The following is a 7045-nucleotide window of genomic DNA, read 5'->3' as shown; positions in this document are numbered from 1 at the left end:
GGGCGCTGGGAGGTGCGGATCTGCACGGCTGGGCGCAGCAGGAGGCGCGCGAATGCAATGTGGGCGTGAAATGCCCGGGTCCCCCCTGACCCCCACCTCCGTCCCTGCCCCCACTGCCCAAGGCCTCGCCCGCCACGGCTGCCCCTCTGCTCCACCCCATTACCTACGTGGCCAAACCCAACGCATTGCATTTCGTGTATATAGATTTTTTTTTTCTTTTTCTGCTGCATGTCTTTTTCATAATTCAGGAGTGAGACAGTCTTTCCAGATACACCCCCCCCAACCAATGTGCGGATCTGTGGTCATCTGGGCGAGATCCTTGGGGGCTCTGGGGGAAAGGAGCGCAGCCCCATACCTGTGCGGACTGCGTATAAAGTTGTTAGCGCGCGAGACCCAAAGCTCTGGGCACACACTCAGAGCTCAGGAAATAACGCCAGAGCACAGGGGCCGGAGCCTGCCTTTCATTCATTCATTCATTCATTCGGCCGCCTCTGTGGGTCCTTTTCCACGGGACAAGCCTTGGAATAGGATGGGACAATCTTTCTAGCGGCTAGTATTCACGAAGAAGAGGAAATTGGTTCTCAGAAACGAAATGGCAGGAACATTGGATCTGGCGGACATCTGGGACGGCCGTGCCCGGAATAGGGTAAGCCCTGCCCAGCCACTTACAGGCAAAATCTATGGAAGATTGCACTATGTTTTGGGACTGGGAGCGGGGCAAATATTTGCAGGTCACGATCAATCCTAGAAGGCTTCTTGGCGGAGGTGTGGAAACCCTCTATACTTATGTGGGTCTCTTCCTATATCTGGGCATGCTCCCCACACCCCTAGGGTTTACATAAGCCCCCAGAACTGGAATCTCAGATGTGCTGTCACCAGCCAACCTTTCATATCCACGTCAGTTGTGAGAAAAATTAGCCCTAAACATTCCTCCAGCTCTGTTCTAGCCCCACTAGGCCTCCTCTTCTGAGGTGCTGACACCAGGGTGACAGAACTTTCTAGGTGCAGAGGGCAGGCTTTGCAGATTTTTATCTTATTTCCCCATCAGCTCTGGAACTTAGTTGAAGCAGGCCATTTTGTAGATGGGAAAACTGAGGCTCCGTCTGTGTGCTGGGCCTCTATGTCTGTCTCCAGGTCGCTTAGCCATCAGACAGGCTGTGGGGAGGAAGTGGCCTCCCAGATGTGAACAATCAGCCTTGTATGGGTCACCCTAAGAGGCAGCTTCCCCCTCACCACCTTAGCGCTTCCTGTCCTATCTTTCTGTAATTGGTTCCCACCCACCCTCAAAGGCAGCTCTTTGAAGTCTGTTTTAATCCAAGGCCCCAGGCTGTAAAATCTTTTCGGTGGGATGACCTGGCAAACAGCAGAATTTGTTTCCAAACTCATGTCCTCTGCTTGGAGCCGCTTGCAGAGTCCAGCCCAGGCGCTCGTGGGACGAAGGGCTCAGCACCCCCCCCCTCCTGAAGAAGCAGCCTTCCATTTGAGTTGCCTCCCCCAAGCTCATAACAACCCTTTCCCAAAGAGGGAAGTGCAGGATTATGCCCATTGTCAGTGAGGAAGGGGCTCACCCCACATTACACCGCCGAGCTCTCTGGGGGTCTGAGGCTCAGGCTGGAGCAGGGCTTCCCCAGGGATGCTTTTCTGAAAAGTATCCTCCAAAAAAATTAAACATGCTCCAAGGACGGCGTGGGGCTGGAAGGGGCAGAAAAGTCACTTCAGTAGAATAAAGAGAATCTGTACAAAACCTCTCTTGGTCTTCTGAATTGTCTTCTCTTTCTCCAGAGACCCTTGTTTTGCTCCATGTAGACTTATGGTGTACCCCCCCCCCCTTAAACTGCTGTCAGGGCAAGATCCCAGGTAGGAAAAAGTGAAGGCCATCTATCAATCTATCATCGGCCCGGGGAGTGCCTGGCCTGTCAGAAGGGGTAGGGGCCAAGTCTTCACCCATTTTAAATCCCCTCCCTCCACAAACCTCGGGGAGGCCCGGGACCCCGCAGAAGAAAGGGCCTACTTGGTGTTTGTTCCTCTTTAACTCCCCCAGAACGCCTGCCCTGCTGCTTGGTCCTAAGTGGTCACTCACTAAATGTTGGGCTGGTGATTGATTACCTTCCTGGTGATATTTGCATTTTTCCCTTTATCAGTAATTGGCAGATGAAAGCCTTTGTCCTCCTGCTGAAAGAATTCCAGGCATTTGCTTGAAGGTGGGGGAGGTTATTTTGGGCCAAAGGGGGAAGGGCCAGGACCCTTGAGCTCCCTGTGTGTAGGCTAATTGTGCCCAGTGGAGAGGGGAGGGGGACCCTAAGATGCTGCCCTAAGAGATGTACTTTTTCTTTGCAGGAAGGAAACACCGGGGATATTTGAAATATCCTAATAGTAACTTCCCAGACCCTCCTGCTCTGTTTTACGAAAAAACTCGGTCACATCCAACATTGCCCCATCTCCTCTCCTCCCCCCCCCCATCATCAAGAGTTGATTAAGCATTTTCCCTCTTGAACAATCAATCATAGGAGATCGTAAGAGCAGTATTTGATGGACGGGATAGATTAGAAGGATGAGGAAACCAGAATCCCAGGGAGGAAGTGGGAATATGCTGTTAAAATCTGGGTGCTCCAATTCGTGTCATAAAATGAAATCTGCTGGGATAACCAGATGGAACGCCAATTGATAAACCTGGAAGCACACGCGGAAGTTGATTAAGCGAGTCTTCCCCCAAATAAAGCAGCCGCAGCCTCTCTGGGAGCAAGCTGCAGGCATGCCCAGCTCAGAGCACTAGTCCTTTCTCCAGGCGACTAGCTAGGAGGAAGAGGCCCTGGACTGAAACCCTTGGTGACTGCCTTATTCCCTGGTGTGCATATTTTGTTGATACCATGTTCTCGGTAACAGAAGGGATGTTAAAACCAAGAGGACAGTTTTGCGAGGTCTCATGGCTTTCACTACGTGGGCTATGCATATCCCAAGAGAACTCTGGTGGTTGGATGGGTATGGGGGAGGCCTCTTTCTTCAGTTCATGAAGCCATACAGGCACTCCCAGGAGGGAACACGAATCCCAACTCAAACCTCCAGCAGGTTTCCAAGGCTGTAAAACTTTCCTGCTCCCCACTCAACATTGGTTGCAAATATTTGCGAGAGATTACCCATCTTTCTCCCATCATGCAGCTGGTGAGTTTGAACTGCTGACCTTTGGGTTAGCAGTATAACTCAAAACACACTATGTCATCAGAGCTCCCCTAAACCCTGCAAGGCTCAAGATGTTGGGGAGTGATCTGTGTCACAAATGAGTTCAGTCAGAGTCAGCAGCTTTGAACTGTAAGACGCTGCATGGGTGAGTAGGACAGAGTTCTCCTAGAGCTCTGAGGAGCCTGTGATAGCTAGGATCTGGGTCCCCTCCATGGGTCCCTCACCTTAAACCCAAAGGACGCTGCCACAGAGTCAGTTCCAACTCCTGTCACCTTCCCTCTCTGGTCTGCAGGCTGGAACTCCTTCCAGGAGCTGTCCATCTTTCTGCTACAGAAAAAGCCCCTGGGGGACTCAAAACACAGCGACTCCCTAGCAATATGGTCCCAGCCTGGCTCCTAACATAACACACTCGTTACCAGGCCTCCACGCACTGTTGCGACGTGCCACCACGTTAAGGACCATTCACAGCGAGATGGACAAGGGCTGCGAACGCTGCTATCATCCTGCGACATCCTCACCAACTCCAACACGCCTCAGCCCACTGCTAGTCACCGTGACAGGCCGTCTCTTTAGGGGTCTTCCTCTCTCCCACTCATCCTCCACCTCGCCAAGTTTCATCTCCTCCCTCCATACAGGATGTCCAACGTGAGATGGGGTTTCATCATCCTTGCCTCTGAGGAGCACCCTGGTTTCACTTCCTCCAGGATGGACTTGTTCTCTTGATGGTCCCCAGGATATCCACTGCTCTTCTCCAGCACTGCACCTCAAAGGCACCGATGATGCTTCTGTCATCCTTTGTTACTGTCCTGCGTTCAGATGCAGCCCAAGTAACTAACAAGGCTAGGACTTGGGTCAGACACATCTTAGTGCTGAATCTTTCCCTCACCTTAACCACGGCTTCCCACTCATGATGACCGCGATGGAGATTCCGAGGCTGTAAATGCCCACCGAGGAGGCTGCCCGTCTCTCTCCGTCAGAGCAGCTGGCCATTTGGAACTGCTGGCCTTTTGGCTATAATCCCACTTGAAGCCATCAGCACTTCAGGTTCTCTGAGGCAGGATCTGGACAAGGTCAAGTTGTACAGACTTCAGAGCTGTGAAGTAACTTGCAGGATCTGAACCCAGGGCTCATCCAGAGGCCACAGGGAGGTCCCCCAGGACAAGAAGGTGGAGACGTATGTCTGCACTGCCTGGCGCGGTGGCCACTAGCCACACTGGGCTGCTGAGTACTTCAGAAGAGGGGATGGGATTAAAGAACAGCATCTTCAGTTTTATTTCATTGTCATGAAATTTGCCTTTGACTTGTGCTGTTGACCAAGAACAGTGACTGTACCATAGATGACCAGAAGAACAGGCAGACCTGTCCTGGAAGACAGCAGAGGGTGGAGAAGGGCTGCAGTAGGGGAACCAGCCCAAGTCTCCTGGAGGAGGGCCTCTGGGACAAGCGTCAAGCAGGATCCCTGGCAAGGCCCAGCCAGGGCACAGCACGAGGCACACCTGTGAGAAAAGCTCAGATTCACGTGCTTGTTATAAAGGACTTTCTTTTTGTTGTTGACACTGAGACTATGTACAGCTAAACGTACACTAATTCAGCAGTTACCACATGACCTGTTCAGTGACAGTGACTACCTCCCCCAGCTCATGCAACACTCTCCACCGGCGGACTCACTGCCCGTTAAGGATCCTGTCTGTTGGTTCAAGAAGCTGTTGTCAATTTGCTCGCATAGAGAGAATTCACTTTTGTGTGTTAGTCTGTATAACTCATTGTTTTAAAACCGTTTATTTACCACGACAAAGCACACCAGACCTGGCGATCTCCTCTTGACTAATTTGATCCACTTGGTTTATCACGGCGAATTCGAAGGTATTTGTCACTGGACCTTGTTACAGGGAAGGAGGTCAGGAGAGAGGTGGTCAGTCTCATCTGGTGCGATAAAGAACCTTTGAAAAGCGGCTGGAGGGGCAGCTCTGAGTCGCCGGGAAAGAGGGACACGGAGCTCAGAGCTTCCAGACCTGACGACTGCTGCTGCTCCAGTTGAGGAGAAGAAAGTGGAAGCAAAGAAAGAAGAATCTGAAGAGTCTGATGATGACATGGGATTTGGTCTTTTTGACTAAACTCCTTTTGTAACATGTTCAATAAAAAATCCTGAACTCTTCAAAAAAAAAAAAAAAGGCAGGGTCTGAAGGTTTCTAGTCCAGTGTTGTTGCCTGTGCTTTCCGTCTTTCTCCTGTCCATAAACTCTTGGATTCTTGAGCTAGTTTCCCATCACCCTGACCTCCGAAAAACAAAATACCCAACCTGCAATGATAAACTATGGTTGGACCGTGTAGGTAATTCTTCTAAAAGCATAATGCTCAAGGCTCATTTCTGTTACTTGTTAAGCTAGTGAGGACGCCAGGAGGTAATTTTGGAGTAAAACTTAAAAGTTATCTCAAAAAAAAAATTTAAAAAAACAAAAAAGTTATCTCAAGGTACAAGTTTCAAGGGTTCATCCAGCCTCTATGTTATTGTTGTTGTTAAGTGCCGTGAGTCACAGGCGACTCATAGCGACCCTATGAAGGAGAGTCCTCGATGCTCGGGTGTCTTTCATCCTCTCTCCAGGTTCATAGGGTTTCTGGAGTCAAGCTGTTATGGAAGTGGATGCCACTCCTTCCACGCGTGTTTTAATCGGGGAACTCCACCCCACTCTCTGTCTGCATTGGGTAGCCAACCATTAACGCATTTGACACATTTATAGCTCCGTAAAACTCCAGAACCCTTGAGAATTTTTACTTCTGTATCTTCCTCATTTGGATAAAAATTTTCCCATAGACTCTCTGATCAAAATGTTCAGTAAAGGCAGCGGACACCCTCCAGTTCTGGTCTCATGGTCAAGGCAGTAGCTGTCCATAGGGCTGCCTGCTCAGATCTTCAAATAAACTTCTCAACATGAGGTAACTGGTGATGGGGCAGGGAGCACCAGGAGTGGGTAGCATCTCTCCTGAGAGACTCAGCACTGAGATATTATCAGAGCCTTGTTTGCAAGGGGAAAGGTTGAAAATAACCTCATTAGCAGTTGCAGAATTAATTCCTGGCCCATCTGATCACCAAATTAAATGCTACTGAATCACTTAAAAAAGAGTAACTATAGAAACTGAATCCAGGCCTTGGTTCTACAGTGGTCAACTGCCAACCTAAAGGTGGGGTGTCTGCACCCACCAGCTGGCCCTCCAGAGAAAACATGGCCCTCTGCTTCCCTAAATGCCTGTGAATACAAAAATTGGCAGTTCGAACCCTCTAGCTGCTACAAATGAGACAGACATGGCGGGCAGTCTATTTCTGTAAAGATTTACTTCCCTGGGAAGCCCAGGGGGCAGTTCTGCTGTCCTGCAGGGTTGCAATGAGTTGAAATTGGTTTAATAACTGACGATTTTTTATATAAACGATGTAGGGTGAGCTCATATCTATACATTGATGGCAAACTGGTTGTGTAATCTGTAATATACTGAGCTGCTAACAGAAATGTGGACAGTTTGATTCCATCAGTCACACTAGGGAGGAAAGGTCAAGGGTCTTCTCCGGTGAACATTCACAGCCTTGGAAACCGACGGTCACTAGGCGTTGACATTGACCTGACGGCTGCGTGTTTGGCTCATACCTGTTGTAGACTGAGTGGTGTCCCCTAAAACACACGTGCCATGCCAGTCGGCTGGGGGAGGATGTAACACGGTCTCCACGGGCAGGCCTCCAGGTGCCATCTTCAGGAGAAAGGTGTGGCAGGGCTGCTGTGAAGACGACAGAGAGGACAGGATGGACAGGTCCGCTCCGCCCGCAGGGCCACTGCCGTGGGAGACGCTCTGTTCCCATGTTGACGGGCTTGCTGTGAGTC

The sequence above is a fragment of the Elephantulus edwardii genome, unplaced genomic scaffold (genome assembly GCF_000299155.1).
Source record: "Elephantulus edwardii isolate Elephantulus edwardi_28Jun2011 unplaced genomic scaffold, EleEdw1.0 scaffold00148, whole genome shotgun sequence".
In the NCBI taxonomy this organism is placed as follows: Eukaryota; Metazoa; Chordata; class Mammalia; order Macroscelidea; family Macroscelididae; genus Elephantulus; species Elephantulus edwardii.
The sequence above is the reverse complement of the archived record's forward strand: the minus strand, read 5'-3'. Positions refer to the sequence as shown.